Source organism: Capra hircus, chromosome 1 (assembly GCF_001704415.2).
Source record: "Capra hircus breed San Clemente chromosome 1, ASM170441v1, whole genome shotgun sequence".
Classification (NCBI taxonomy): domain Eukaryota; kingdom Metazoa; phylum Chordata; class Mammalia; order Artiodactyla; family Bovidae; genus Capra; species Capra hircus.
Genome location: NC_030808.1, coordinates 57,295,844 through 57,306,907, shown reverse-complemented (window position 1 = coordinate 57,306,907; position 11,064 = coordinate 57,295,844). Strand labels below are relative to the sequence as shown.

The following is an 11,064-nucleotide window of genomic DNA, read 5'->3' as shown; positions in this document are numbered from 1 at the left end:
GTCCCGCAGTGTGTGCCCAGGGAGAGTCCCACATGTCCCAGTGCGCCCAGGGTGAGTGCCACAGATGTCCCACGGTGTGCGCCCAGGGAGAGTCCCACAGATGTCCCACAGCAGCGCCCAGGGAGAGTCCCACAGATGTCCGATGGCATGTGCCCAGGGAGAGTCCGACAGATGTCCCATGGTGTGCGCCCAGGGAGAGTCCCACAGATGTCCCAGTGTGCCCAGGGAGAGTCCACAGATGTCCCACAATGTGCGCCCAGGGAGAATACCACAGATGTCCCATGGCATGCGCCCAGGGAGAGTCCCACAAATGTCCCACGGTGTGCACCCAGGGAGAGTCTCACAGAAGCCCCACACTGTGTGGTCAGTGCGAGTCCCACTGTGTGTGCCCAGGGAGAGTCCCACAGATGTCCCACAGCGTGCGCCCAGGGAGAGTCCCACAGATGTCCCAGTGCGCCCAGGGTGAGTCCCACAGATGTCCACGGTGTGCGCCCAGGGAGAGTCCCACAGATGTCCCACGGCGTGCGCCCAGGGAGAGTCCCACAGATGTCCCACGGTGTGCGCCCAGGGAGAGTCTCACAGAAGTCCCACACTGTGTGGTCAGTGCGAGTCCCGCTGTGTGTGCCCAGGGAGAGTCCCACAGATGTCCCACAGCGAGCGCCCAGGGAGAGTCCCACAGATGTCCCAGTGCGCCCAGGGAGAGTCCCACAGATGTCCCACGGTGTGCGCCCAGGGAGAGTCCAACAGATGTCCCAGTGCGCCCAGGGTGAGTCCCAGAGATGTCCCACGGTGTGCGCCCAGGGAGAGTCTCACAGAAGTCCCACACTGTGTGGTCAGTGCGAGTCCCGCTGTGTGTGCCAAGGGAGAGTCCCACAGATGTCCCACAGCGTGCGCCCAGGGAGAGTCCCACAGATGTCCAAGTGGGCCCAGGGAGAGTCCCACAGATGTCTCAGTGTGCCCAGGGAGAGTCCACAGATGTCCCACAGTGTGCGCCCAGGGAGAGTCCCACAGATGTCCCACAGCATGTGCCCAGGGAGAGTCCCACAGATGTCTCACGGTGTGCGCCCAGGGAGAGTCTCACAGAAGTCCCACACTGTGTGGTCAGTGCGAATCCCGCTGTGTGTGCCCAGGGAGAGTCCCACAGATGTCCCACCGTGTGTGCTCAGGGTGAGTCCCACCGTGTGTGCCCGATGGGAGTCCCACTGATGTCCCACAGCGTGTGCCCAGAGAGAGTTCCACAGATGTCCCACAGCGTGCGCCAAGGGTGAGTCCCACAGATGTCCCATGGCGTGCGTCCAGGGAGAGTCTCACAGAAGTCCCACACTGTGTGGTCAGTGGGAGTCCCACTGTCTGTGCCCAGGGAGAGTCCCACAGATGTTCCACGGTATGTGCCCAGGGAGAGTCCCACAGAAGTCCCACAGTGTGTGCCCAGGGAGAGTCGCACAGATGTCCCACGGCGTGCGCCCCGGGAGAGGCCCACAGATGTCCCACGGCATGCGCCCAGGGAGCATACCACAGATGTCCCACGGCGTGCTCCCAGGGAGAGTCCCATAGATGTCCCAGTGTGCCCAGGGAGAGTCCACAGATGTCCCACAGTGTGCGCCCAGGGAGAGTCCCACAGATGTCCCACAGCATGCGCACACGGAGAGTCCCACAGATGTCCCACGGCGTGCGCCCAGGGAGAGTCCCACAGATGTCCCACATTGTGTGGTCGGTGCGAGTCCCACTGTGTGTGCCCAGGGAGAGTCCTACAGATGTCCCACCGTGTGTGCTAAGGGTCAGTCCCACCGAGTGTGCCCTGTGGGAGTCCCACAGATGTCCCATGGTGTGTGCTCAGTGGGAGTCCCACTGTGTCTGCCCTGTGGGAGTCCCACAGATGTCCCAGTGCGCCCAGGGAGAGTCCCACAGATGTCCCAGTGTGCCCAGGGAGAGTCCACAGATGTCCCACAGTGTGCACCCAGGGAGAGTCCCACAGATGTCCCACAGTGCGCCCAGGGAGAGTCCCACAGATGTCCCAGAGCATGCGCCCAGGGAGAGTCCCACAGATGTCCCATGGTGTGCACCCAGGGAGAGTCTCACAGAAGTCCCACACTGTGTGGTCAGTGGGAGTCCCGCTGTGTGCCCAGGGAGAGTCCCACAGATGTCCCACAGCGTGCTCCCAGGGAGAGTCCCACAGATGTCCCAGTGCGCCCAGGGTGAGTCCCACAGATGTCCCATGGTGTGCGCCCAGGGAGAGTCCCACACATGTCCCACGGTGTGTGCCCAGGGAGAGTCCCACAGATGTCCCAGTGTGCCCAGGGAGTGTCCACAGATGTCCCACAGTGTGCGCCCAGGGAGACTCCCACAGATGTCCCACAGCATGCGCCCAGGGAGAGTCCCACAGATGTCCCATGGTGTGCGCCCAGGGAGAGTCCCACAGATGTCCCATGGCGTGCACCCAGGGAGAGTCTCACAGAAGTCCCACACTGTGTGGTCAGTGGCAGTCCCACAGTGTGTGCCCAGGAAGGGTCCCACAGATGTCCCATGGCATGCGCCCAGGGAGAGTCCCACAGATGTCCCACAGTGTGTGCCCAGGGAGAGTCCCACAGATGTCCCATGGTGTGTGCTCAGTGGGAGTCCCACAGTGTGTGCCCAGGAAGAGTCCCACAGATGTCCCATGGCATGCGCCCAGGGAGAGTCCCACCGATGTCCCACAGTGTGTTCCCAGGGAGAGTCCCACAGATGTCCCATGGTGTGTGCTCAGTGGGAGTCCCACTGTGTGTGCCCTGTGGGAGTCCCACAGATGTCCCACGGTGTGCGCCCAGGGAGAGTCCCACAGATGTCCCAGTGCACCCAGGGAGAGTCCCACAGACGTCCCACGGCGTGCGCCCAGGGAGAGTCCCACAGATGTCCCACTGTCTGTGCCCAGGGAGAGTCCCACAGATGTTCCAGTGTGCCCAAGGAGAGTCCCACAGATGTCCCACAGTGTGCACCCTGGGAGAGTCCCACAGATATCCCAGTGTGCCCAGAAAGAGTCCACAGATGTCCCATGGCGTGTGCCCAGGGAGAGTCCATAGATGTCCCAAGGCATGTGCCCAGGAAGAGTCCCACAGTGTGTGCCCCGGGAGAGCCCACAGATGTCCCACAGTGCTCAGATGGGCAGCAGCACCCTCTGCTGTTCTGTCTTTGATATGTGTTCACCTGTCTTCCTGAACAGATCACTGAGCATTTTCTTGTCAGTGCTAGCCTATATGTTTACACTGAGAGCACTATTTCTATCCATTGCCATCTTCCCACATATCCCCAGACAGCATTTATATCTGAAATGGTATCAAAGGGGCAGAGGGCTCCCAATTTACATTGTGGAGGGCAGAATGGAATCTATGCCAGTATAGGACAGTGTATGTCTCTGAATTCCTAGAGGTTGGCATGGTGCCTGGCCTTTCTGTGGATTGGATGGCTGGATGAACAGGTGATAGAAAAAATAGTCAGTTCTAGAAGCAGGGTGTAAAGGGCTAGGATCTCAAGGAGTTATTTAAATTGATTACATCCAAGGCTGCCTATGTGCACTCACTTGCCATATTCTGAGTAAATTTGTTCCTCCATTCATCAAATATTCATTAATTACTTGATATGTGTCAGCCATAACACTAAATTTTAAAAATAAATAAGTAAAATGTGAATCAAATATTAAGTAAAATAAGATCCTTGAAGATTTCACAGTAAAGAAGACAGACATAGGAGTGGATCATTAAAATCCAGAATTGATGTACTAATACAGGTATATACACAGCGCTACAGCAATCAAAGGAAGGAATACTCAGTTCTGACTGAAGGTGTGGCTTGTAGTTAAGCAAAATCACTGGACACATTAGGAGGCTCTCAGCTGCTGCATGAAACAGAAACTAGGGCTCTGACAGGTAATAAGGCCACTAACTATCTTATATGACCTAAATCAAATCCCTTATGACTCTACAGTGGAAGTGAGAAATAGGTTTAGGGGCTAGATCTGATAGACAGAGTGCCTGATGAACTATAGATGGAAGTTCATGACATTGTACAGGAGACAGGGAGCAAGACCATCCCCAAGAAAAAGAAATGCAAAAAAGCAAAACGGCTGTCTGAGGAGGCCTTACAAATAGCTGTGAAAAGAACAGAGGCGAAAGGCAAAGGAGAAAAGGAAAGATATACCCATTTGAATGCAGAGTTCCAAAGAAAAGCATGGAGAGATAAGAAAGCCTTCCTCAGTGATCAATGCAAAGAAATAGAGGAAAACAACAGAATGGGAAAGGCTAGAGATCTCTTCAAGAAAATTAAAGATACCAAGGGAACATTTCATGCAAAAATGGGCTCAATAAAGGACCAAAGTGGTATGGACCTAACAGAAGCCCAAGATATTAAGAGGAAGTGGCAGGAATACACAGAAGAACTTACAAAAAAGGTCTTCATGACCCAGATAATCACGAAGGTGTGATTCATCTAGAGCTGGACATCCTGGAATGTGAAGTCAAGTGGGACTTAGGAAGCATCACTATGAACAAAGCTAGCAGAGGTGATGGAATTCCAGTTGAGCTATTTCAAATCCTGAAAGATGATGCTGTGAAAGTGCTGCACTCAATATTCAAGCAAATTTGGAAAACTCAGCAGTGGCCACAGGACTGGAAAAGGTCAGTTTTCATTCCAATCCCAAAGAAAGGCAATGCCAAAGAAGGCTCAAACTACCACACAATTGCACTCATCTCACACGCTAGTAAAGTAATGCTCGAAATTCTCCAAGCCAGGCTTCAGCAATACGTGAACCGTGAACTTCCAGATGTTCAAGCTGGTATTAGAAAAGTCAGAGGAACCAGAGATCAAATTGCCAACATCTGCTGGATCATCGAAAAAGCAAGAGAATTAAAAAAAAAAAGTCTATTTCTGCTTTATTGACTATGCCAAAGCCTTTGACTGTGTGGATCACAATAAACTGTGGAAAATTCTTCAAGAGATAGGAATACTGGACTACCTGACCTGCCTCTTGAGAAACCTGTATGCAGGTCAGGAAGCAACAGTTAGAACTGGACATGGAACAACAGACTGGTTCCAAACAGGAAAAGGAGTACGTCAAGGCTGTATATTGTCACCCTGCTTATTTAAATTACATGCAGAGTACATCATGAGAGATGCTGGGCTGGAGGAAGCACAAGCTGGAATCAAGATTGCCAGGAGAAATATCAATAACCTCAGTTATGCAGATGATACCACCCTTATGGCAGAAAGTGAAGAAGAACTAAAGAGCCTCTTGATGAAAGTGAAAGAGGAGAGTGAAAAAGTTGGCTTAAAGCTCAACATTCAGAAAACGAAGATCATGGCATCTGGTCCCATCACTTCATGTGAAATAGATGGGGAAATGGTGGAAACAGTGTCAGACTTTATTTTTGGGGGGCTCCAAAATCACTGCAGATGGTGACTGCAGCCATAAAATTAAAAGACTTCTTGCTCCCTGGAAGGAAAGTTATGACCAATCTAGACAGCACATTAAAAAGCAGAGACATTACTTTGCCAACAAAGGTCTGTCTAATCAAGGTATGGTTTTTCCAGTAGTCATGTATGGATGTGAGAGTTGGACTGTGAAGAAGGCCGAGCGTCGAAGAATTGATACTTTTGAACTGTGGTGTTGGAGAAGACTCTTGACAATCCCTTGGCCTGCAAGGAGATCCAACCAGTCCATCCTAAAGGAGATCAGTCCTCGGTGTTCATTGTTGTTGAAGTTGAAACTCCAATACATTGGCCATCTGACGCAGAGAGTTGACTCATTCGAAAAGACCCTGATGCTGGGAAAGACTGAGGGAAGGAGGAGAAGGGGTCGACAGAGGATGAGATGGTTGGATGGCATCACCGACACAATGGACATGGGTTTGGGTGGACTCCGGGAGTTGATGACGGATAGGGAGGCCTGGTGTGCTGTGGTTCATGGGGTCGCAAACAGTCAGACACGACTGAGTGACTGAACTGAACTGAACTATCTTATATAAGAAGGCATCCAGAAGTAGGGCCAACCTCAAGTCTGGTTATTTCAATGGCTCTTCAAAGCCTTGAAGAACTTGGATTTTATCTTTTTCTCTGCTCTGTTATCATCAGTGTTTGCTTCATCCTCAGGCTGGAAGTGAGACAATGGCAACCATCTAAAGGCCACAACCAGACATAGCATGTCCAGAGGAAGAGGGCCAAGCATTTCTTCCTCAAACCCCATCTTATTCACAAGGACCTAGAGCCCTCAGAAGCTTCGTCTCTTGTCTGATTGGTCAAAGCTACAGGTCCAATCTCTGGCAAAGGGGCCAGAGATCATGTTACATTGGTGAGGTCTTCCATGGAATTGGGCTAAAGTCAGTGCCTTTCTCTAGGCACTCATCGTAGTAAACAAAATTGGGACTTTGTTAAAAAAGCAGAACTTAAGAGTTCATGTGAAGCCTTGATGAGGGAGAGGATAGCAATCAGATTGAGTTCTAAAAGATGCATAGGAATGCTACAAGTGGACGGCAGGGAAGAGAGGACGCCGTCGATAAAAAGACAGGGAGCTGTGACAGGGTGTGTCTCTTTCAGGGCAATGGAAACTGTCTGTATCATCTCCTCACACAAGTCCCACATTTCTTTCTTGAAGTCATCTGGGGACAGAAGATTGCTATTCTATTGAGAATGCCAGGAGAGTTTTGCAGATCCAGCATTTCTTGATGAATTTATAACGTTTTCTGAACAGAATGTCCAAATCTTCTGACTGATTCACCCAACACTGATTCTAAGATCAAACAAGGAGCCAAGAACTTTGGTTATACACAGTGAAACACCAAAGAGAGGCACGGGGCCTCAGGTTGGAGCAGCAGTGGGTCAGCTGGTTGATGTCACTCATCTAACAGGGTGGGACTTGGTGTCTGAGCTGGGTAAAGCTGGCAGAGTTGAGGTACTTCTCCTTATTCTGGTGCCCCCTCATGAAATATGAAAATAATTCTTGCTCTTAATACAGTTGAAGAGAAGGTTTTGAGGCCAGTCCTTCTATACTTACAAATGTCCTTGTAAGGAAAGGTGCTATAGAAACAAAAGGTCTTGTTATTCATTCTGTTGGCTTTTGAAAGGCCCTTATGCACACATTGGTATGTAGAAAAAACTGAATGAAGTATCCTTCCCTGAAACATTTCTTCTAAGACACAGAGGCGCCACACAGGTACACCTCGGACATAGATTTCCACTTCCCATCATGTCTGTTCTATTCTAAACCTCCCACACATGGAGGAGAGAGCTCCTCACAGGTATGGTAATCACCAGAGAGGAAAGAAATGATCACCTCTCCACAAGCAGAAGAAGGCTAGGGGAATCAAAAGAAATTGCAAATTTAACGAGAAAGAGCAAAATACATAGACTCAAAATCAGAGAAAAAAAATTGAACAAGATTCACTAAAAAAAAATGTTAAGATTCTTAAGGGAGAAGAAAAGAATCATCTTCTAAATTGCTATTATGATGTGCTTGTTGTTCAGAATGCAATCCTCCTGGGAAAACTGTTGTGTACGATTATGAGATTAATCATTTACCTTCTTCCTTAAGATGATGAAAATGCACATCTTTTCAGCTTCTCCCCTATGTTATCTTTATGAAAACAGAGACCTATCGAGCAGGGTGGTTTGTGGCTAACAGAAGAGTTTTACTTTGTTTCTTAAGGGCATCTTGTCTACTGTGCAGCTTCCTGGGGTTCAATGGGAGCCACAGAACCTGGACAGGAAGCAGGTCTCCTCCTCTGTGGGTGCTGTGTGCACATGTCACACTACTAGAAAGATGAACTTTGTATGCTGCTGCTGACCCTTGGAAAGGACGAGAGTGTCTCTGTAGACTTGATGTGCTATGGGAGATAGGAGATGGACCAAGCTGTGTATTTGTGTCTGAATACAGCTTGCTTATGGTTCATGCACTCCCAATTGAAGGCTTTGACCCAAGGACACCATCTGCTACATAACACCTTTAAACAAACAAACAAACAAACAAACAAACAAACAAAAAAACCTCACCCACAGACTTTCTCATTTTCCATGCGATGGAAAATCACAACACAACACATTTACAAGATATTGAAAACCAAGGAACGGCACAAGATGTTAGCTCCAAGAAACTACAGTAACTGTCTTGGGACTAGAAAGAATGATTAAACAACCAGCATTCCAGCAAGAAGCATCTGTCTTTTGTCATTCTCCCCAAAGCAACATAAAAAGTGCAGAGGAAGGCAGCCATTTCAGCAGGGGCAAAGGAGGTCAGCTGTTTGCAACATTTTCCACCATTCCCTTAGAACTAAAACCCAAATCCCATTACTTTCCAACTGCCTATCAAAGCGGAGTGTTTGCTGATGCAGCTCAAGGAGACCTAATCACTCCCCGCAGCAGTTCCCCGTGGCAGCCTCTGCATCCTGGAGGATGACTAAATGGCCGAGTCCAGAGAGGAGCTGGATGTGAAATCTCACCCCTATGCCAAATTCGTCTTGGGTGTTTAAATTTTTTTTTTACTTTTTCTTTTTTAAGATTTCTATCCAAAACATGCTTTCGTTGGCAGCTTCTCCAGAGGACTGTGAGGTCATAATGCACAAATGGTCCAACTCTTACCTCCGCAGGATGGTAAAACAGACATAAGACTTGCAAATTGTAGCTGTTGTCAGGCAAGGGCTCTGGCCAGCAGAAACCAGAAGACACACTGGCAGGGCTCACACACATGCCAAAGGGTCATGGTTGATGTCACTCGTCTAACAGGGTGGGACTTGGTGTCTGAGCTGGGTAAAGCTGGCAGAGTTGAGGTACTTCTCCTTATTCTGGTGCCCTCCATCTGCAAGCTGTCATCAAGCCAGAGGGCAAGGCTATCTATGTTCATCCAATCACTCCAAATCTTCACTTCTCAGGGTCACTAGTCTTCTTTCAGTTAATGGCTACTTTTCAAGGGAACTAGGAAGTGTAGAACTTATTACTCTATTTCTTATTTATGGGTAAAAGATTCAGATAGTCCCACCTTACCTTTTCAATCTGGTCTTCCGCTATGTTTACGTCTTTTATTCCTACCCATATACCCACTATCCAGCTTCCCAGAAATTCCTCCCCAGCCCTTTCTGCTGTCTTTTCTGCCTGGCTTTTGCTGTTTCTCCTTCATTGCCATCTCTGCCTTTCAAAAGGCTACCCACTCTCCAATGCCACTGTCTCTGTGAAAGCTTTCCTGGTGCCTTGTTCTGAGCTAGGCATTGCTCCACTGAAGTGCTTCTTTTCATAGGACTTGGCAGATTTGTGCACATGTATTTCCAATACCAAACTGTGAGACCCATGATGGCCTGTCTCTTATTTTTATATCTTCTAAATTGCCTAGCACAGTGTCTTACACATACTGCTGCTGCTAAGTCGCTTCAGTCGTGTCTGACTCTGTGTGACCCCATAGACGGCAGCCCACAGGCTCCTCTGTCCCTGGGATTCTCCAGGCAAGAATACTGGAGTGGGTTGCCATTTCCTTCTCCATACATATACTGAATACTCAAGAAATGTATCCTGAATTTAAATTTACAAACTCAAAATCAAAAAGGCTGATGGAGGTATGATTATTATAAGGATATACAGATACATTTGACTATATAAATAAAAGCAGCTTTATATGACAAAGATAAGAACAAATAATGGGAGAAAATATTTGCTACATAGATAAGGTAAAATACTATTACCCTGAACACATCAGCTCCAAAAAATCAAAGGGAAAAGACCAAAGATCCTGTAGATACATGGACACTGGATACAAAAAGCCATTCTACAAGACAGGAAATTTAAATGTCTAGTAAACATATGAAATGATATTCAACCTAAGTAAGAATCAGGGAAGTGCCAATTACTAAAAAAATCAAGGTATCATTTTTTTCCCCACATATCAGATTGTCAAAATTAGCAATTTTGATAGAATTAACTAAGAGAGTTACAGTGAATAAGCAGTTTGTGATGGGAGTATAAATTGTATGGTTATTTCAGAGAGCAGTTTGCGAGTATGACCAAGTAATTCTAGTTTTCAGTATCTATTCAAAGACCATACATGTGCACAAGGAGGTAAATAGTACAACATGCTTTGTGGCAATAAAAATGGGAAACAAACCTCACTATCTTCTTTGCATGCATGCTTAGTTACTCAGTTGTCCAACTCTTTGTGAACCCATGGGTTTTAGCCCTCCAGGTTCCTCTGTCCATGGGATTCTCCAGGTAAGAATACTGGAGTGGGTTGCCATTCCCTTCTCCAGGGGAAATTCCCAAGCCAGGGATCTAACCTGGGTCTCCTGCATTACAGGCAGATACTTTACCATCTGAGCCACCAGGGACACCTTGGGGGATGCAATATCATGAAGCAGCTGAAAAAAAAAAGAATGAAGTTGCCTCTGCAGAGAAGTCCTCTCTGTCTAAAAAGCCACCCCTTTCTCTGTCCTTTCATCCCATTTTCTTTGTAATTCCCATCATTTCATGTTATATTTCTCATGTACATGTACATTTAATTGTTATCTTTCTCCCTAACAAGTAAGACTAACAAGAATGAGACTTCACTTGTTTTTCCATGCAATATACACAGTCCCTGGCACACAACAAAGGCTCAATAAATGACCACTGAATGAATAATGTACAGCTATATAGAAACATGGAAATATCTTTAAGGCATACTGAATAAGAAAAGGCAAGTTATGGAATAATACACATAGGATGACATAACTTTCATAAAGTATGTACAAAATGATTTTGTTTACTCTCTCCTTTTTTTTTTTTTTTTTTGCAATATCCTTCTAATAATTTCAGTCTGTCCTCATCCCTTCCTATATCAAGCTTGACCATCCCAGGCTCATTACCCTAGTAGAAAGAAATATTTTGGCAGAAGGTAGAAACGTCACATACATATTTCTTCCTAAGGCTGGTTTTCAAAAGTGTAAGTTCTCATAAGGGAATAGAGAGAATTCTGTCTTCTCCCACCTTACTCCACAGCTTAAAAAAAAAACAAAACAACAATAAAACTCCACCTTGAACTGAGAAGAAGGGCTAATGAGGCAAGTAGAACTGGACATGGAACAA

The 11,064-nt window shown here is 47.5% G+C and overlaps 1 non-coding gene across 1 annotated transcript; it reads right to left on the bottom strand.

Moving 5' to 3' along the window:
• Nucleotides 10,257-10,328, bottom strand: TRNAY-GUA. The gene has a single exon. It is a non-coding gene; the product is annotated as a tRNA-Tyr (tRNA).